The sequence below is a fragment of the Rhinolophus sinicus genome, linkage group LG06 (genome assembly GCF_036562045.2).
Source record: "Rhinolophus sinicus isolate RSC01 linkage group LG06, ASM3656204v1, whole genome shotgun sequence".
NCBI lineage: Eukaryota > Metazoa > Chordata > Mammalia > Chiroptera > Rhinolophidae > Rhinolophus > Rhinolophus sinicus.
Window position 1 is genome coordinate 151,028,997 of NC_133756.1, and position 22,423 is coordinate 151,051,419.

At 35.9% G+C, this 22,423-nt stretch overlaps 1 long non-coding RNA gene across 9 annotated transcripts in view; it reads left to right on the forward strand.

The window, feature by feature from the left end:
* The window catches only part of LOC109455119 (uncharacterized), a 103,291-nt gene that overhangs the window by 78,892 nt on the left and 1,976 nt on the right, over window positions 1–22,423 (forward strand). For all 9 annotated transcript variants that reach the window (XR_002138570.2, XR_002138573.2, XR_012497571.1 and 6 more), the window contains 2 exons: window positions 697–796; window positions 3,089–3,157. This is a non-coding gene — a long non-coding RNA (uncharacterized LOC109455119). The remainder of the gene's footprint in view (window positions 1–696; window positions 797–3,088; window positions 3,158–22,423) is intronic.

Here is a 22,423-nt window from a genome sequence, read left to right on the forward strand (position 1 = left end):
TACAGTATTAAGAGATTAGGTCAGAAAAAGGCTGCTGGTGGTATGATGATTTTGATATAAAGAATGAGGTTACCATTATCGGTGATACAGAATGGCTTCTTAGAGAAAGAAAGGAATTAGGTTGAAAAGCAGAGCAAAGAGGGGATTGCTGGCCTCAAAAGGCAGAAAAATGTGTGTTATATTGTAATTCAGCAAAAAGTGTACAGAAACACAGTGACAGCCGTGACACATACAGAAATGAGGCCCAAATTTGGGTGCTTCCATGGAGTTATTCCAGTTTCTCTGGATCATCATAGACACACATAGAATGTTAGAGCTAAATGGGACCTTGGAGACAGTCCTGCACAACCCCCTCATTTTACATTTTACATTTTCTATGAGGATATAGACTTTGATGAAATTTGGCCAGTATCGTAGTACAGTGAAGCCAAGGAAATGTGTGTGGAGCCTGAAGAGGGATTTCAAATAAGGGTGAAGGGAAAGAGGAAGTTCCTTCCGTTTTAGAGTGATGCCCAGGTAGGAAAGCAGAGTAGAGAAGGCAGTGAATTTTCTCAAATTAATTAAGAGGAAGGGAAGGAGAAGAAGGAGAGAGAGAAAAAGAGAGAGAGAGACTAATTTTATGCTAAACATCGTTAGGATGGATTTGTAGTTAATGTTTAAAAGAAAATTCTTTTTCTTGTTTTTCATTATTTCTAGGAATTTGGTTTCCTAAGATGGAAAGGAAGTTTGGGGGAAGAGTTTGGCAGCATTGCTGGTTCCAGCAAATGAAGACTCAATCCAGCTGGTGCTGAAACTGGTAAACTGTTTATCTGTTACTGTTAATCTGTTGACTATATCTTGGCAGAAAAAGAAAAAAACTTTTAACTAAGTTTATGCTTAGTGCTCTCTTTTAAATAACGGAGTGTCTCAATAGGAACTAATGAGTCAGATTAATTTGGTGTGGTGTTCTAAGCAGGGAAGGGGGCAGGAATCCTCTTTTGGAACACTAAAAATGCCTTGCTGGGTTTCCTTTACAATTCTTGAAGCCAGGGTTGGGTTGGAGGGAGTTTCTCCAAGGGGTTTAAAGGTTCCCCAGTGTGCTTGCTCCCTGCTTACAATAGCATTGAGCTGCTGAATGAGGACTAGATTGTCTCTTTACATGGAGAAAAAGAAGCCAACAGCATGGAGGCTGAAGGAAAGATAAGGTTTAAATAGCTCTGAACCCGCTTGCATATTATTGTTTATAGAAAGCGTTTACCTACCATGTCACTGTTTTAGAAAGAGACTTTTAGTTTGGCACTTCTTTTAATTAAAAAAAAAAATTGCTGTTATTTCTGATCATATTATTGTCTGCATTGTAGGGTTTGGGGACATCAGAGGGTCTGCATATTGTACCCCTCAACCTTGGCCAATATCACAGGCCACCTCGATTGCTAGGAGAAAGGCTTCAGGGAAATGGGTACAGCTGAGGAATAGATGCCATGTTAGTTCAAGTCTTTCTTTTTGCCTTTTGATCTTGACTCCCCTGGCTGCTCCCACCTCAGCATCTTCTTGTTGTGTTGGGTGATGGAATCAAGTTAGAGACGAAGAAACTGAGGCACAGCGTAGTTATGTGCTTATCTTCAGTCCTTCAGGAGCACATGACAAGGTGAAATGAGAGGCAGAACTCAAGCTTTGAGTCTGGATGAAAACCTAATAGGTCATGTTGCTTCGGCCCTAGAAATCGTTTGGGCCCGTTGAATAGCCAACTCTCCTACCTGCGAAAGAAACCTCCACTTTGCACTTGCAAAATTGTTGGTACCAGAAAGGTCACATCCTTTGAAAAAATGGCTTAGAAAATGGAAAGTACCCAAGAGTGACCTAAGAAAAAGGAATTTTTTAGTGCTCATGCGTATGAATTTTATACGCTCTAAGTTATTCTAAAGCATCAAGGTTAGTTATGAGCAGGATACTTTCCATGATGTGAATGGTGATATCTGTGGTTGGCATTCTTCCTTGTGGTTCTAAGTCTCCAAAGTCTCCAACTTTATTCATCCATATGCGAACCCCAACTGGGGTGTCCTGGTGAAGAAATAGCTAGGGTCTGGTGAATGAAAGCCCATAGGTCCCTGGTGGGGAATGAAAATATTTGTTTGGAGTATGGAGAGGTAACATTAGCCAGACTCTGATATATGTATCAAAACACGCACATGCACACAAAACAGAATATGCCTTCAAATGTTGGGGAGAGGAATGTTAGGCAACTCTTGGTGTGCTGAAAAAAAAAAAAGCTAAGTGAGGTATGCTGAAATCATATAGAGGGAAGAATTAGAAAACAAGTCTAGGAAAAGAAATTTGGGGGTAAAATCATATTTAATACTCATTTTCTTCTTCTAGAGTTTGAAATAATAGATCCTTCTGTGAAATTAGGGAAAATGTAAGGAATCTGAAATTTTTCTAAGCAGAAGATAATTTTTCTGTGGAGAGATGGCATGTGAGTTAATGAATGTAAACCTGCTTTAAAATGGAGAGAAAATTATGAGCAAAAAGGGGGAGAGGGGCGAGCAGGATATTTATTTTTAAAAATTCAGCCTATATGTTACTCTGTCTCAAAGTATTTAGTGTTTTCATCTTAGAGTATGTAGGGTTTTAAATGTCTCTTTTTGAGGAAATTGATTTGAAGCTAGAAAAGCCTTGAAAGTTAGAAAGTTTAGGGTTTAGATTTTTTTCTTTCACATGTTCATTGAAAATTAAGACTATAAAAAAACTATAATAAACAGGCATTATGTATTAGAATACATCTTAAAACAGATAAGGATTGTTAATGACTTAAATATATTGAAAGAGTGTTAAAGCTATTGAGTCATAAATAAGACCCACAAGATATGTCAATGGCAGAATAAAATGCAGAGCAACTGGATATAAGAAATGACTACCTTGTCGTGGTTCTGTGATGAAATTTAAAACAGGGTGATTTTTTAATTGGCAGACTTGATTTAACTTAGTATATTTAAGCCTTGTTGTCTAAAATTAGGACTAAAAAAATTCAAATATCCATCATCCAATATTATGATTTTTTTTTCAGAGATGTGATCATAATTATTAACCGGTATCTTTTTCATTTTTATAGGAATATGTCAAAACTTTTATCTCCTGAAGACTGAGAGATACTTTTAAAGGTGAAACTTCTCATCTTTAGGTAAGGAAATGTTTTCTGTTATTTATCTATCTATTGAAAAGAGAGCATTTCAGTTAGAGAAGAGAAGTAACATATACTTAAGTTTTATTTATCCTAACTGATGTAAAACATTATGAAGGTGACAGAAAGCCAGATTTTGAAGTTAAATAAAATTAATTGGAAATTTTTCATTTAGAAAGATAAATTTCTTGGAGAAAAAAACAAGACCCTTTTTTTTACTAATAGACTGACATAATAATAATATTCCCATCATCCATTTTTTCTAAGTGTTTAAGACATAACAAAATTAAAATTATATTTAGCAAAATCAAGAACTAGAGATTTTTCAGATGTGAGAATATTCTTAAACATAAACGTAAACATATGTGATAATAAAAAGTAAACTATGCTGATAAATTTGAAAGATTGGTCACTGCTATAAAAACAGGCCCGTGAATTAAAGTTCATTAAGATTTGGGCAGTAACAGTGAAGCTTAAACTCTGGGATATAGTTATATGCTAGGAAAATATTATTTTGGAGGGTCCTGATGTAAATATAAACAATTTGATTAATCAGGCAAGAAACTGTCCTTTGTGTGTGACCTCTTTTCAGTTTTTGTTTGGGTCATCCTGGTAATGTAAGAAAAGAAAAGAAACTAACTTTTTCAGCATATTATAATATTAGCAACTCATTCTATTTTTGGCAGTAATTTAGTGCAGTTTACTTGCATGGACAGTATAAATTACATATATGAAAATCAGATGGTTTAAAGCAGATAAACTAAAAATGCAATTAAAATGTCTAAATATTTAGAGATGCTTTGAACTATTTTATGAAGTTAAAAGAAAGTAGTTACAGAAATCATACATAGAATCTGTTGTAAGATATGCAAATTTGTGCATTCTAGCTTGTCACTAATACCACATTTGGAAAAAGAAATAGATTACAATGTTTGTCTTCTATTAACATATATTCTCAAGAGTAAACAAGATTTCTCCTAATTTTAAAAACATTAATACAGGTATATATGAATACTTTTAAAAACCAAAATATAGAGGTTTAGGTTTTTAAAAAATAAATGTAAAAATTCATGTGGTTAAATAGAATCTAAAAACTTTGCAAGAAAAATACAGTTTTTTGAATGAATTTGAAGAATTTATTTCTAGAAGAATTTTGTTTTCTCCTTATACAGACATTCATATTTAATATTAAGCATATAGGTTAAGACTTACTTAAATTACTTAATTAGGATATAGTAAATTTCTAAGTTATTTTTAAAAGAAGAATTATTCTAATCTGAAAAAAATTAAAAAGATATTGCTAATGTAATCCTTAAATAAAGCCCTTCAATGTATCAGTTTTTAAACCTTATATTTTGAAGGATAAAATAAACGAAAAAATGGCTAACCTAATGGAAAATATAATCTCACAGCACTGAGAAGAGAGTTGTAAGCATGTAATAAATATATGAGGAGATCAGTTTCATTTCTGACTTGTTTTTAAGCCTTTCTTATGAATCATATATTTTAACATCAGGAGAATAATATGTAAAACATACATTTAATTTTTATGGTCAGACAGCTATTAAAAAATAGAGGGGAAAAATGCAACTTTGCCCAGCTAAATTATAACTAAAGTGTTGAGTGAAAATTAGAAAAATACAGAAGCTAAAATAGTATAACGAAGTAAAATACAAAATATATGTGTATATATAATTTTTTGTGCCTTGGTATATAACATTTATCTTAATTGCTAATGAAACTACATACTATAAAACATGAGTGAAAAAACAGATGATGGAGAAGTATTTTCTCATTGTAGGTTACTACATCAAAAATTTACTAATAAGCTAAATGTAATATTAAGGGACACATTTAAAACAAAATTTTGCTTAAGATGTATTTTTCCAACAAGGCTTTGGGTTTCGTGTGTGTATTAGGATTTCTGAGTTTTATGATTTGAAATTCATGATACATTTTGAGTGCCCTTTCAAATGGCAAAATATTTCTGTGGAAAAATTAGACATTGTGTACATTTTATTTTATATTTGGATATGAGAAAAATAGCAGATATTTTGGGAGAATTCCAGTTGTTTTAATGCATGCATCAAATACCAAACAATTATTTTGTCTGTCAGTCAGTTATACATCTAAGCAAGTTACAGTTTGTGTAAGTACATCGTAGACATTTAACTTATATTGATGATACAGTGATCTCTAAATGTGATTGTCATTTTTCCTGAAATTATGGGCAATGTATTTAAAAGAAACGCATTTTAAAACTTATTTTTAATTAAAAGGAGAGAGACTTTAAATGAATTCTTTCATGAGTAAAATACGTGATTGTGCAGTTTTCTGAAAGAATGGCCCTTAGTTTAATTTTCAAATTATATTAAAATGTTTCTTTACTTGTTGTTTGCTGATATTTTAAAGTTAGAAAGGAATAAAGCAGCAGCATATGCTATTTCTGATCATCTTTCTATCAGTAGAGAGGGAGAAAGGGAAAGCAAAGTATGTTGGCACAAGAGAGTTTTCCCTCTAAAAATTTGACTTGAAATTAAAAAGATATGTTGCCCATAACTAATTTTTCTTATTAGAACTTATTTGGAGTTGCATGAATTTTCCGAATCAATATATTTGAGGAAATTTGTCTTATAAAATGGAGAGATGTAGGACATTATCAGATACAGGATAGTCTTTCTCTCTCGTTGATTCCAAGAACTTAGAAAACAGATTTTAAATTAATAATATTGAGTACCAAAATCTCTGGGCTATAGTAATTTACAAAAATGCCAGAAAATTATAAAGGCGAAGGGGAAGATTAATGGAAGTTAAATGTACTCTTTAAATGATAAACATTTGGGACTAGGAGGAGTGCTCTGGAGATAACAAGTAGTACTGTGTCAGAGATAATTTTCTGGGCAGCTGAGGTTCTTTGTGTGATAAAGGAAGGCGGCGAGATAGCATAACTGTAACTGTCTGACAAAATTTGCAAAGTTAGTTTCGGCTACTGAGGGTGAAAGTAAAAGCAACAATTGGGCGTTGGGAGGGGGGAGAGGAGCAAGGCTTGCCAGTTCTGGCGCCACGACAGGGTTAATCGAGGCGCCGCCCGGTGCACTCTGGGAGTTGTAGGCCACGGGCATTGTGGGAGTTGTCGTAAAAGTTTGCTTTCTTGCTGTAATGGCCGCCGCTGGGACAGGAGTAGAGGGCTTCTGTCATTCCGACGGCTTTGGGGGGCTTTCTGTGGCGTTAGAAGGCCAACAGCCCCCACGGTGTCGAGGACCTGTTAATTGCGTGCCTGGGAAGTGGTCGAGCGGCCTGATGGGTTAATATTGGGGCCTGCTATCGCTAGGTTGGCAAGGGGGCCTCTCTGGCGGCCACCGGCTCGATGAGGGGCCCCATCCTGATGGACCCTGGCCGTCTGGCCTTCTACCTCCGAAATATCTGGGTGGCCAGCACCTGAACGTTTTGCGGTGTGCTTTATTTTGTTTTAGTTTTTGGTCTTGCGCCCCTCCCCCCCTTTTTACAGCGTCGTGTCTGTCCATGTAGTTGTTCGTGTTCACGACCCTATTTGGGGTTAGTTGGGCTCGTTTTCTTGGGTCTGGCGGGATTTATGCAAGAGCTGGGATTTTGGAAGGTGTCGATAGCCCTATCGTGGGTGTTGGTCTGTCTTGTTTTAGGCTTAAGAAATTGCATGAGTTACGAGCGTGGTGGTGAGTGTGTGATTTCGCTTTCTCTTGCAATGTGGTGACCCTTGCCCTTGTTTGCTAACGCGGAGAGGTGGTGTCAGGCAATTGTGAGATGTTTTTCTGTTAACTTGGGTGTGTTCTTAAAACTTTGGAGGCTCCCGAAGGCTGTTTGGCAGTTGTTTGTAGAAAGATGTTGTGTGCAAAAATGAATTTAAAAGAAATGCCAGCATCACAAGTACCTTTAATTCTAGGGAGCAAGTCCCTTGGGCTTCTCTGGTGCTGTGAAGTTGTTTGGGTGCTTTTATGAAAATCAGGTTTACTTTTAGCTGTGTCACCTTAGTCTTGGCTCACAGAGTTGCTCTGCATGTTGGGACACTTTGATCTTTGTTACTGGGTGCTCTCTCAAGGTGAGGCAAAGTGAGACACTGTACTGACATGTAACCACGTGCAGAATCTCAGGATAACACCAGATTGCCAAGCAGGTCAGTACTTGTCTTACCTGCCTGTACAAACTTGGACTTCACTTTTCTGGCACCATCGACAACTGTATAAACTATGCCTTATTTCAATAGTATGGTTGTCTGTAACTTGAGACCTTACTGCTCATGAAAAGCCATTTCTCAGACAATACTATGTAAAGGCTTTTTTCCCCTGCAAGTAGAACTGGTGTCTAGAAAGTGGTTTTTTACTCAAGTTTGCTGAAGCAGGGGATTTTAAATAAGGTGCAAGAGTGGTTTTGGAAATCAACTATCAATTTTTAACTTGGGGCAGGCCACGTGATGATTGATTTATAGAGGGAGTGAAAAAAACTTATGTTCCATTTTTTTCTTGGTATGTTAGAACATAGAAAACCTGTTTGTGTGTCATTGCATTGGACTGCGTTCATGTATCATTAAAAGGCCCTTTGATGTTTTGTGATGAACTAGGTGTTCATAATTCCCCTCTTGTCTGAGTTTGTGTGGTACTTGACTATTTGAAGTTATAGTAACAGTAGAAAAAGAAGCAAAGCTGGAAAAGGTTTATATGTGTGTTTCTGCTGAATGTGATTTCGGGTATAGATTGATAGACTAATATTGCTGGCATGCTAGTCAGGTCTTAGGAAAGTATTTCCTTCCCTCTGACCTGACCCGTATGTGTCTTAGAATATTAACTAATTTGCCAATTGAAAAAAGGTTGGGAAACCTATCTTAAAGTGATCTATGTTGTCCATATTTGTTATTGTTTGGTGATGTGTTAAAATACTGTTGAGTTTGTTTTGTATTTTAGGAAACCTGGATAGCTAGAATTTGTAGATTTGTAGTCATTCAGAATCATTCAAAACCAACCATAACCACATTTTGCTTTGAAAGAAGATGTATAAATTTTTAATTGCCAAGTTACCTCTGACTTAAGTAGAACAAATCGTTCATTAGAAGGTGCTTTAAGTGGATGGATACTTAGTTGATAAGTTTAAAGATGAACTTACCTCTGTATTTGCAAAGAACTTTTCTGGGCATTTATGAGTAAACACATCTCTCCAGGAAATGGTGAAGTTTTACACCCAAGAATCTCTTAACATTTACTCCCTGCAGCCTTTATTTGGTACTTTGCTTTCCACCTTGATCACTTCATGTCTGCTGGGGGTGTAAAATGTTTTTTGTAATACATAAAGTCAACTATAGTTTCAGAAAAAAATGTGGTAAGATCCACTACCTTTTGGAGAAGATGATTCCTAAAGCCATATATATATATATATATATATATATATATATATATATATATATATATATATATATATATATATATATTTGATGGTTATGTCAAAAGCTGTCTTTTTGAAATTTAGGCTTAAAAAAAAAATTAGATTGCATGGTTTCGATGAAACAGAAATAACACGACAGGGTTACTCTCTTGTCATAGGTGTTATAAATGAAAGCCTTTGGTTCTGGTGTTCATTCAAAAAAGAAACACAAATTTACCTCCAAATTATAGAATTTGGAAGATAATAAAAAATTAAAGTTTTCATTTTAGATTATAGCCAAATTTGGAAAAACTTGGGGGAGGGGGTTGGGTCTGTATGAGGCTTTTACTCAAGTCCTTTCTAATTTTGTTTCCCTAAAGAAAACTCTCCACATTGCTGAAAGTAAGCATTTCTTATTAATGCATTTCTGAATCTGTGAACATTTGTGAGTGGTAGCACTGCACATGCAAAACAAAAAATCACCCATTCAGAATTTGGCCCTTATTTTTCAATTTGAAGAGGAAGAATTGTTGATTGTACCTTGTGTACTTGCTTATGTATTTTGTTTTCTTAAATTTAATACATTTGTTTTTAGATTGCAATACTCTTAAACATCAGGTGTATCTCTACTCCTTTACCTCCACCTTCCTGAAGGATAAAGTTTCTGGGAGAAAGAGGAAAAGCCCTTAAAATTTTTCGATGCCTGTCAATGATGAGTTTTATTTTCTGATTTTTCCTACATATATTTCTAGGGCACAATACATTATATCTGCTCTGCTGGGCCCTATGTTTTAAATTAAGAATGTTAATGATTTTTATGGGCAAGACAGCAAACCAACAGTTACTTCAAAATACTGTATCTAGATTAAAATATATTAATTTCCATTAGAAATAAAACAAGATCATATGCATATATCCTGCCACCTAAGCATTCTATCTACAGCTTAAGGGTGCAGAAAATCTTCAGATCATTTTGCTTTGTCCTCTGCCTTCCTTATTTTTCTTTTTGTTGAGTTTTTTCCCTCGGTGTGTTTGTGTGGTTCTAGAACTTAAATGACATTTTTGTTTATTTTGGAATTTTTGACTCATAAAATCATGAGCAAAATAAAGTGGTTTGTTTTAAACTTCGGAGGTTTTGGGTGCTTTGTTATATATGTATCAACAGATAATGGAAAAAATACTGGGGAAAAATTTCATAATTTATAATAGATGGCAGTATAGGAGAATGTATTTGCATGCCTAAATCTGACAAGGGACTAGTATCTACAGTACAGCAAGGAATGCCCAGATCATCAAACAAAAAATAAGAGCCCCAGTAGAAAAATGCTCAAGGTTATGAACAGGCTAACAACATAGAAAGATATGCTCAAACTTACTAGTAATCGGAGAGGTTCAGATTAAAGCCACAATAAAATATCTCTTTATACCCAGTAGACTAAGAAAAATTAGGAAAATGGATAATGTCAAGTTTTGATGGGGATGGCGGGCGGGTAGGAACCCTCATGTACTGTTGCTGAATGTGTCAAAGGTTGGAGCCATTCTGGAGAGCAATTTGGTAGAATTTAGTTTAACAAATATTAAAGTATTTCTGGGTATATGTCCTCAAGAAGTATTAGGTCTCTAAAGGAGCAAATATGAGGATACTGATCACATTGTTTTGGTAGCAGAAGCTTAGAGTCAATGTGGTGTTCTTAATCACAGTGGGGGGGGGGTGGATAAGTAAAATATGGTGGAGGCATACATATGGTACTTATACATCAGTTACAAGCAAAGGACTACGTATATCTACCACATATGCATGTATTTAAAAAATAAAGTGTTTAGTGAAAGTAATAAAAAAATGGAATCTATAATAAAACCATTTGTGTACATTTAAAGCACATGGACACAGAAATGTCTTGAAAGAAAATTTGAAAAACATGGTAAACACATTGGAACAGTCTCCTAAGGACAATAAAAAAGTTGTCCATAAAGAGAAGGAGAGAGAAAAGTAGTGTGGAATGAGGTAAACTAAATTAAAAGGCCAATGATGATGGTGCCCTATGAACCAAGGCATGTGATCAAACTTTCTGTGCCTGAGGTCCCATAGTACTCCCTTGACCCAAGAAGAGAAAATTATAATTCTCCAGTAATCAAAGAAAGTACATTGAAAGAATAGAACTATTTTTAAAATCTGCCACACTTGAAAAACAATGCTTAGATAAGATTAGTACTTAACAAAAGTGTGGTCAAACAGGTATTCTCACATTTTGTTGGATATGTAAATTGGTATGACCTTTAAAAAGAACACTTTTTTTTTTTTTTTTTACCAAGAGCTTTAAAAATGCTCATGTGCTAGCAATAAACAATTTTAAGTTGTAGTTAGGAAAATAAAAACCATTTAAATAGTATCACTATGGCATAAAAACAGGTGGAATAGAATAGACTAGATCAATGGAATAGAATAGAGAGCACAGAAATAAACCTTCACTTATATGGTCAATCTATGACAAAGAATGCAAGGATATACAATGGAGTAAAGACAGTCTCTTCAATAAGTGGTGCTGAGAAAATTGGACAGATAAATGCAACAACAAAAAAATGAAATTGGACCTCTTTCTTACACCATGTACAAAAATAATGGATTAAAGACTTGAAACTAAAAAACTCCGAGAAGAAAACATAGGCTGTAAACTCTGACATCGGTCTTAGCAGTATCTTTTCGGATATGTCTCCTCGGGTCAGGGCAACAACAAAAATAAACATGGGACTACATTAAAATGCTTTGTGCAGTGAAGTAAATGAACAAAATGAAAAGATAACCTACCAAATGGGAGAAGATAATCATAAATGATACATTTGGGTTAATATCCAAAATATATAAATAATGCATATGTCTTAACACCAAAAAATAATCCAATTAAAAAACGGACAGAGGACCTGAAGACGTTTCTCCAAAAAGGACATACAGATGGATAACAGACATACGAAAAGATGCTCAACATCACTAATCATCAGTGAAATGCAAAATCAAAACCACAGTGAGCTATCACCTCTCACCTGTCAGAATGGCTATCATGAAAAAAATCAACAATAACAAGTGCTGGAAAGGATGTGGAGAAAAAGGAACCCTCATGCACTGTTGATGGGACTAAATTGGTACAGCCACTATGGAAAACAGTATGGAGATTCCTCAAAAAAATAAAAATAGAGCTACCGTACAATCCAGCAGTTCTACTTCTGGGTATTTATTTATCTGAAGAAATTATATATATATAAATATATATTTTATATATATGCACAAATATATATACATGAAGGTTGAACAATTAAGTTCGCAAACTTTCCACCATGGGCTTACACATTGGAAAGTTTGCGAACTTAATTGCCCAACCTTTCATATATGTATATATAAGTTTTATATATATGCACAAATATATATATATGTAATGGAATATTTGCAATAAAACAAATCTTGCCATTTGTGACAACATGGATGGGCTTAGAGGGTATTAATGCTAAGTGAATGTCATACAGAAAGACAAATGCTGTATGATTTCACTTATATGTGGAATCTAAAAAAGCAAAGCAAATGGATAAACAAAATAGAAAGAGACCATAGATACAGGGAAGAAGTTGATGTTTGCCAAAGGGGTGGGGAGATTGGCATAGGTGGGGGGAAAAAATGTTTCCTCCAAGGTTCAATTTCTGCACACTTGAACACACCAGAATACTGAACTTTAGTTGTTCTGATTAGAAATAAGTAAATAGCACCAGTAAGCATGAAACACTTAGGGATATGTTTAACAAAGTATGTGCAAGACTTGTACGTGGATACTATAAAACATTGCTGAAAGAAACTAAAGAATACCTAAATAATGAGAGAGATACCATGTTCATGGATTGAAAGACTCAAGATTAAGATTTCATCTCTTCTCAATTGATCTATAGATTCAAAGAAACCCCAATTAAAACACTAGCAGCCTTTTAAAATAGAATTATACAGGCTGTAGCTAAAATTTATATGGAAATGCAAAGGCTCTGGAGTAACCAAGACAAGAGGAACAAAGAGGAGTTACACTACCTGATATCAAGACTTACTTTAAAACTGCAGCAATAAAGACAGTGTAATTTTAATTGTATATATGTGTGTGCGTGTGTGTGTCAGTATTTAATTGTATATATATATATATATATATATATATATATATATATATATATGTCTTTTGGAGCAAAAATTAAGACATGGTCTTATTTTACTATAATAACGGGTCTTATATAATAATAATAATATAATAATGGATCTTATATTAATTTTTGCTCCAAAAGACACATTAGAGCTGATTGTCCAGCGAGGTGTTATTTTCGGGAAAACATGGTACACACACACACACACACACACACACACACACACACACCAGGGATCCAAAAAAATGTATACACATGACTTGTATTCCTCTTTTGTTACCGGTTTATATCAAGTATTACAATTTTAATACACTTTTTTCCTTTCTTAAAATTCATTATGAATTTGTACCAACTGGACAATAGTTAACCAAATTTACTATTTGGAAGTGCTGAAAAGGCTGCATGAAAAAGTTAGATGAAAACGACCTGAACTTGTTGCCAACAATTCATGGCTCTTGCATCATGACAATGCACCAGCTCACATGACCCTGTCTGTGAGGAGTTTTTAGCCAGTAAACAAACAACTATTGGAACACCCTCCCTACTCACCTGATCTGGCCCCCAATGACTTCTTTCTTTACCAGAAGATAAAGGAAATATTGAAAGGAAGACATTTTGATGACATTCAGGACATCAAGGGTAATATGATGACAGCTCTGATGGCTATTACAGAAAAAAGTTCCAAAATTGCATTGAAGGGTGGACTAGGCGCTGGAGTCAGTGCATAGCTTCCCAAGGGGAGTACTTCGAAGGTGGCCGTAGTGATATTCAGCAATGCAGTATGTAGCTCTTTTTCTAGGTGGAATTCACAAACTTAATTGTCTGACCTTGTAAATAATTTTCAACAAAAGTGCCTCAAAAAATTCAAAATAGAGCTGCCGTACAACCCAGCAGTTCCACTTCTTGGGTATTTGAAGGAAACAAAAACACTCATTCAAAAAGATGTATGCACTTCTATGTTCATTGCAGTGTTACTTACAATGGCTAAGTAAGTCAGCGGGGAAAAGACAATCTTTTCAACAAAAGGTGCTGGAAGAGTTGGCTCTATATATGCAAAATAATGAGCCTCTACCTGGCTTCATGCTATATACAAAGATTAACCTGAAATAGGTCATAAATCTAAACATAAGAGAGAAAACTTCAAGAAGAAAACAGGAGGAAAGTTTTTGTCATCTTGGGTAATGCAAAGATTTCTTAGATAAGACACAAAAGTAGGAAGCATAAAAGAAAATTGATAAATTCGACTTCATCCAAATTAAAAACTTCCTCATTGAAATACACTTAAGAAAATGAAACGGTAAGCCATAAACTGAGAAAAAATATTTTCAACACATTTCATGAAAGATTCCTCTTCAGAATATGTAAAGAACTCTTAGAACTCAATAAGCAGACTGAAAACCTAATTAAAAGAAGGAGCAAAAGCTTTCCTATATATAAATGAGCCAAAGATGGTCTCTGTTTTATTGGTGCCAAGTTTATTTCTTCACTACAGATTGAGACCTTTTAGCTCAAAATACAAACTCAAGTTTTGATACTTCCCATTATTTTATAAATAGCCTAAATAACTGAATTTTTAGCCATTTAGAACCTGCCTGCTTTGTAGACGCTGGGGAACCTAACCACACATCTACCAGGAATAGATAAAATAAGCCCTGGGCCATAAGGGCCCCAAGGCTTTGCTGCTGCCCTTCAAAGCCCAGATGCGGAGACTCCCTGCCCTGTTGCTTGGGCACACCACCTAGACTTGGAACTCCCTTGTCTTAGTCCTCTTTCCTCCAGCAGTTCCTTTGCCTTCCTCCCCATCACTGTAAGCCTCCAGACAGTTTCAGGCTGTGAAAGACCTCATGCAAACCTGAAGACTCATGCAACTCTTTTCAAGTGCTAAACTGTTGGGAAACTCAGCTCAAGACATAAACATCCTGGAACAACAACTGTGGACATATGGACTTGACCTCTTCCCTTGTTTGCATATTAGGACTAACCAAGCCCTGTGAACCTAGCCAGGGCTATCCCGTTTGCATGAAATAATTCCATTGTGTGCTTTTGCCTTTACAAACCTGCCTTTCTTTGTTCTCTCCAAAGCAGTTTGGGTTGCCACCTGAATCTGCGTCTTCCAGGTTGCAACTCTTTTTAGCGCAAAGAGATGCTTTTTATTCTTTTTTACAGCCCATCCCCCTCACCCCCACTTTTTTTGGTTCACATTACATGGTAACATTTTTGTTTGACAACATGATCAAAATCATTAAACACTAAAATGAAAATTTGTGAATTTTACCTTATCCCCAAAAAAGTAGACTAAGAAAAAGACAAAGTATTGATGCCTTTTAACTCAGTATTGCATTTCTAAGAATTAAATATAAAGAAATAATCAGAAATGCGTATAAAATATACTAGTGTTTATTTCAGCATTATTTAGAATAGCTAAATACTTAAAACAGCTAAAGTTTCAGGAACAGAATATTGTTTTGATCTATGACACATTCATACATGGAATCTATCGAGCCATTAAACATATAGAAAAAATAACTTGGAAAAATGTTTACTATTTTAAGTAAAAGCAGGTTGCAATATAGTATGTACTCTAGTTTTTTTGCTTTTGTTTTTATTTTGAAATGAGCAGTGAATAGAATAAAAAATTGTTCACTATCTCACTGATAAATGAAGGGCAAGTGGGATTTTTGTGCTATTATGCAAATGAGATCTGAAAATCTGTTACCTCCATATGTATTTTTTTCTTCTCAATGGAAGTGGAAGAGATTAAAATTTTAGACCAACATTCTTTAGCAACAAGGTAGGCCAACTTCTCCATTTCCTTTTATTATAAAAAAGGGATTATATATACCCTGTGGGATATTGACAGATACTTACAAAGCCCCAAACTGATGCCCTTAGCTTTGATTTATTATCTCCCTAAATTAGATAAGAGGACACTTGTGTGTTTGTATCTCAAATCAGAAGAGAGTTGAAATAAGATTTCAACGAGCAAAATTGTTCAACAATCACAGTATATCGTAGTGTACCCTCAATACATTTCCTGGGATGTGGAAGCAGTCAGAATATCTCATCCCATCTATGGCCTGCAGGTAAAATTTCGGATTTACTGGCCGATCAGTCCCAGAGCAGGAGTTCAGGAACACTTGGACTATTGAATATTCCCACCTTGAAGCAGGGAAGGTAAAATGGTCATCTGAATAGCGTGTGAACAGAGACTCAATGGGGAATAAAAGACCTGTGAAATCCTTTGATTCATCTCTATCTTTGTGTCCTGAAATTGTCACTTCATGATTAGAAGAAAAATGGATTAACTTAGAGATCTCCAACTTTGTACCTCCGATTCTGACAGACCCTAAAACAGCAAGGGAGTGCTGTTTCAGGAGAAAGAATTATTAAAATAATCAGATATATTTTTCAGTATCAGTTAACTTTTTTTGTATATATAAATTTTTATTGGGGAATATTTGGGGACAGTATGTTTCTCCAGGGCCCATCAGCTCCAAGTTGTTGTCCTTCCAACTAGTTGTGGATAGTGCAGCTCAGCTCCAAGTCCAGTTGCCGTTTTCAACCTTTAGTTGCAGGGGCCGCAGCTCACCATCCCATGTGGGAATTGAACTGGCAACTCTGTTGTTCAGAGCTCACGCTCTAACCAACTGAGCCATCTGCCATCGCAGTATCAGTTAACTTTTTGACAGTAAAGTAGAAAAATGTTGTTGGTAGTAGTATTCAAACATTTTAAACTATGTTTTATATATACTTGAAAACCTGTAGTTAAAAATTATAGTCTTGTCCACAAATTTTTTTTTTTCCCCCACAAATTTTTTTGTTGTTGTTTTCACTACAAATGTGCAATTAACTGGGTTTCTATAAACAGGGTCTTTTATGTTTATTAAAGCTCAGTTTATTAAACATTTTATATGAATAAGAAATATTCTCAGTTTTGGAAGGAAGTCTTTAAAATTCCCATTTTAATGATTAAAATATCTCATTCATGAAATGATGTATAAGCAGCTTATTTATGAGGAATTTACGGAAATTAAAACTGGGCTCTTTGGTCTCTCTACAAACCAGACTAAAGAGAGATCCATATTAAAGAACTTACAGAGAGAGTGTTCATTCACATCCTCATTAACACGTATACACATATAATAAAATGCAGGATATAGTTGTAAATAAGACCATTCTAAAGGAGGAATATCTAAGAGACAGTGGATGGATTGAGAATAGAAAACAGAACCCTATAACTACTTGTGTCATGCATATAGGTTGTTTCTCCCCACCTGAAACTAGAGTTTCCAAATTTTATTTCCAGATGATCGATGTCAAAGAACTATTGTCATTTGCACCCACATTTTGTTCTTTCCCTCTGAATTTCATCTACTACAGGTATTAGATGGAGCCATGAGCAGTTTTTTTCCATTATGTCCAACTATAAATCAAGACCAGTTTGTTGTGTTATGCTCCAAGAAGGAAGCTATGTATTTCACCTTTAGGAGAGTCACATATTCTTTTTTTCTCCCTGTGGTATTCAGAAAGTGGAATGTTGTTTCCTAAATAGACTTGGTTTGTACATGTTCTGATGATTTCTTTATTTGTAGTGTGTCTAGTTACTGATTTTACATCTGTTTTCAGCAACTCACTTCCAATAGTTCTTTTCATTGTTAGCTAGTTCTCTATTTTTGCAGCTGACTTAATCAAAGTAAACATATTTTTTCATGTAATCCTGCTTTCTTGTTCGCTTTTCCTGTTCATCAAAATGTTCTCTACTTGATGAGTCTTCTATGTATGTATGCTTGAAAGTTTGAAAGAGAAAAAAGATATGTGGTGTGTGATTTCCAGGGATACTTGATTTAGAGGTGCTTCAACTGAAAGCACATTTGTCATATCAACAATTGCAAACAGACCCTTTTTTTAAAGGACATAAGAAAATTAAAAATTTGGGAATATTTGATGATATAAAGGAACTATTATTAATTTTTTTAGGTGGGATACTGGTACCGTGTTTCCCCAAAAGTAAGACCTAGCTGGACCATCAGTTCTAATGCATCTTTTGGGGCAAAAATTAATATAAGACCCAGTATTATATATTATATTATATTATATTATATTATATTATATTATATTATATTATATTATATTAGACCGGGTCTTATAGTAAAATAAGACCGGGTCTTATATTAATTTTTGCTCCAAAAGATGCATCAGAGCTGATTGTCCGGCTAGGTCTTATTTTGGGGAAAGCAGTATTAAAGGAGGGTGCAGCTCACATTGGCCCATGCGGGGATTGAACCCTGGCAATCTTGGTATTATTAGGACTACACTCTAACCAACTGAGCTAACCGGCCACCCTGGTATTATGGTTTAAAAAGAGCCATTAGGGGTGGCCAGTTAACTCAGTTGGTTAGAGTGTGGTGCTAGTAGCACCAAGGTTGCCCGTTCCATCCCCACATGGGCCACTGTGAGCTGCACCCTTCTTAAAAAATATATTTAAAGAAAAAGCCATTATAATTTTAGAGATACATGCTAAAATATTTACAGATAAAATTACATGTTTTCTGGGATTTGCTTCAAAATAATTCAGGAGAGGAGAAGTGGATATTAGTATAGCTGAGACAAGAATGGATATGCATTGATAGTTATGGAAGTTTATTATTTGTGGGAGTTCATTATATTATTCTATCTATGTTTTTATATGCTTGAAATTGTCCATAATAAAAGGCTAAGTGCATTTTGAAAAGGGTTAATAACCTTATACAAACAACATTGTAATGACCTTTTACAAATCATTATGAGAAAGATAAATATACCAGTAAGCAAATGATACAGTAAGTGTGCAAAAGAATATATACGAATGGCAAATAAGCATATGAAGAAAATTTCAGCCTCAAAAAATGCAAATTTAAAAAGTGCGTGATGTTTTGATTTATAATAAGAAACATATATTTGTTCTTCGTCTGCTGTTCCTGGCTCACAGCTCCCCAAACCCTTGGAAATTCCTAAGTAAAAAGAGCAACGGGAGCATCACTTGTTATAATATTTGCTGTTTTGTAATCAGTTCTTGAAATAGCTCGAGAGCGATAAAACTGAAAGATGTTATTCACAACAAGCCCCTTTCAACCACATCTGAGTTTATGTTAATGAGGTGGCTTTTAGAAAGCTCCTAAGGATAGGGTACCAACCATGATGGGAGGATTGGAACTTTCAGTCTCACCCCTCCCCACACCTCAGTAGAGGGGAAAGGGGTGGGAAGTTGAATCAATTGACAGTGGCCAATGATTTAATCAATTGTGCCTATGTAATGACCCCTCCAGTAGTATGGGGTTCCAGGAGCTCTCAGGTTGATGGACATGTGGAAGTGCTGGGAGGGTGGTGTGCCTGGAAAGGGCACAGAAGTCCCACACTCTGTCCCACATACTTTACTATGCATCTCTTCCATCTGGTTGTCCCTGAATTGTAGCCTTTTATAATAAAATGGTAAGCTGGTAAGTAAACTTTTCCTGAATTCTGTGAGCCTCTTTAGCCAATGAATAAAACGCAAGGAGGGAGTCGGGGGAACCTCCAGTTAAGATCCAGTGGGTCAAAAGCACAGGTAACAACGTGGACTTGTGGGACTAAGCCTGTGGGATTTGATGCGATCTTTAGGTAGGTAGTGTCAGATTTAATTTAATTGCTTGGTGGTGTTGAAAAACAAACATTGGGAAATTAGATACTTTTTTCCACGTGAAGAACTAACTGGCAAAGAAAAATGTTTAATGATGATAACTACTATCCATGACGATGAAGTGAAGCAAACAATCCACTGGAAGTATAAATCCAATGGGTCCCTCAGGTTTCTTGGTTGTCATCTATCTTCTTTGAAAGGTAGACATTATTTGCCATCCCTATTTTACATGTGAGCTAACTAAATAGCAGAATTGTCCAAGGTCACACAACCGAACGAACACTTGTTCTTTTCCTTACACTACCGAAAAAGAAGATTCTATTGAGGAAATATTTTGCAATATATATGATAATGAGTTGCCTAGAGTTATTTTTCTGACTTGGGTGATCCCAGATGATTGAAAAGCAGAGCAGAGGAGCCCAGCCCATGACTTGGATGAAAGCCCAGCTGATGCCACCCTATGTTGGCCAAACCCTGATCAACACATGGATGTGGGAGTGAGAAGTTAAGGTAGTTTCTTGTAGGTCAAGGAGGTGAGGGGGTTGTATGCAGCCACTAGCCACCTGAGACCTCACCTCCTTCATTCCCTTTCCTCCCTATACTTCCCTTATACTCTGGTCATGCTGCTCTTTCTTCTTTCCTAAACTCTTCAGCTTTACAACATGCTCTTCTGTCAGTTCCCTCAATACCCTGGGGGCTAGGAAAGGGAGGCTATTGATTTCTCCACTCTCTCTTATCTTGTTTCAAAGAACGTTTTGGGGAGGCTTATTAAAATACTCATAATGCAAAATTAGAAGGGGGTTAGAGATAGGAAAATTTTAGATCCTCTATATAGATAATGTGAACACAGTTCACTAAATAGTATCTGTTTCACAGAGGTATGACCAGTATTCTCATTTTTCAACGCCTCCTGTAACTGAGTAACTTGAGGTAGTTTTCCTAAAATCCAATTACTCTTGAGTAAGAGGTGACAATGAAGTTGGTAGGCCTCCCAGACAAGTCCGAATAGCATGACAAAGAGGAACCAACTAATCGTGCTTTAACACACTATTTTTAACAGCTTGCTTTTCCCACCTGTGAGTACTAAAGAAATTGATCTGGGCTAAGTGAAACAATAAAGTGTGGCTTCTTTCCATTGTTATACAATTTCAATTCTTGGTTCTATAAAGGAAAAATCCAGGAGTTATCATTTCAGAAAAAAGTAGACCCAACTGATATGCTATATAGTTTTAAAACTGTGAATGATTTTATTTTTCAACTGGTAGTTGAAAAATAAGCCACTAACTTTTACGCTTTTCCTTCTCCAATAATAATCCATTAATTCACTTAATGAATGCTTATTGAGAGCCAACTCTATGTGTACCAGGGCTACACTGGTGAATAAGACAAACAGACCTCTGCAGTGCTTCAAGTATGATTGGTGTAGGATGGGCCTTGGTGTTTTTTAAAGAGTATAGAGGAGGCCCTTATGGCTTGAGTGTAGTGAAAAACGAGAGGAGAGTAGGGGCCAGAGCCAGGTGTGCTTTCTTACACACACACACACACACACACACACACACACACACACCCCATTAGTATTAGTTTTGTTGCTGTTACAAATTGCCACAAATTAGTGGCTTAAAGAAACACACTTATTTTCTGATAGTCTAGAGGTTAGAATTGCAACATGGGACTCACTGGACTAAAATCAAAGTGTTCCTTTTGGAGGTTCTAGGGAAGAATTTGTTTCCTTGCTTTTTTCAGCCGCCTACTTCACTTGGCTCCCTTCCTCTGTCTTCAAAGCCGGAAGCATTGCATCTCCTGACTATTCTTCCATAGTCACATCTCTCTTTCTGACTAAAGCTGGGAAAGGTTTGCCAATTTTAAGCACCCAAGCAATTAGATTAGGCTTACCTGGATAGTCTCCCCATCTTAAGGTCCTTAACATAATTAGACCATCATATATGTGGTCATACATATAAGGTAACAGTCTCAGGTTCCAGTGGTTAGGACATGGATATCTTTTTGGGAGAGTCATTATTCTACCTAACATACACATATACACGTACAAAGATAGATACGTAATGAATTTAAAAATGTATTAGGTTGGTGCACAAGTAATTGTGGTGTAAAAGGTTAAAAATAATTGCAAAACCTGCAATTACTTTTGCACCAACCTAATATATAGAAAATTTTCTCAAAAAAATTAGAAATAAAACAAATGTAATAGAACTGTACCCCAAAACAAAGGCATAATCATTTAAAAAGAATAGTTTTTTGTGCATATATTATTAATATGTCGAAACGGTAAACAACATGATTTATTCTTAGAAATACGATGAGTAAAAAGACCACGTCCCAGAAGATTACTCAAGTATGTGTCTTAGGTCCATGCATGTGTTCCTTAGTGTTGCTGTAACAGTCTGGAGGCTAGTGTCCAAAATCAAGGTTTGGGCAGGGCCAGGCTCCCTCTGAAGGCTCTAGGGAAGAAGCCCTTCTTGCTTCTTCCTAGCTTTTGGTTGTTTTCAGCGATCCTTAGCATTCTTTGGCTTGTAGCTGCATCACCATATTCTGCCCCTCATATGGCCTTCTTTCCTTTGTCTCTCCGTCTGAGGCCCTCTCCTCATAAGGACACAGTAATTGGATTCAAAGCCCACCCCAATTTAGTATGACCTCGTTTTAACTTGATTACCTACATCTGCAGACTCAGTTTCCAAGTAAGGCCATGTTCACGTTCATAGGTGCCCGGGGATCGGGAGGTCAACATGTGTTTTGGAGGGGACACTATTCAACCCCAAACAGTCAGGTTTCCCAGGGAACAGATGCTGAGATTGAGATTTGCTTGGAAGGCACTTATTTATGATGTGCTCTGCGGAGCATCTGTAAGGGAGGGAGGGAAGCGGGGTTAAGCTGAGGGAGAGATTGAATTGCAATGCAGTTGTAATGAAGGCTCAGCATATCCCACGGGGAGCTCTGAGGCTAGGATGGCCTTTCCGAGAGGTCCATAATTGAGATAAATGGGCCAGCCTTTGTATTCCTGTATCAATGAGGCATTGGAGTCAGGCTACTTGTGGAGA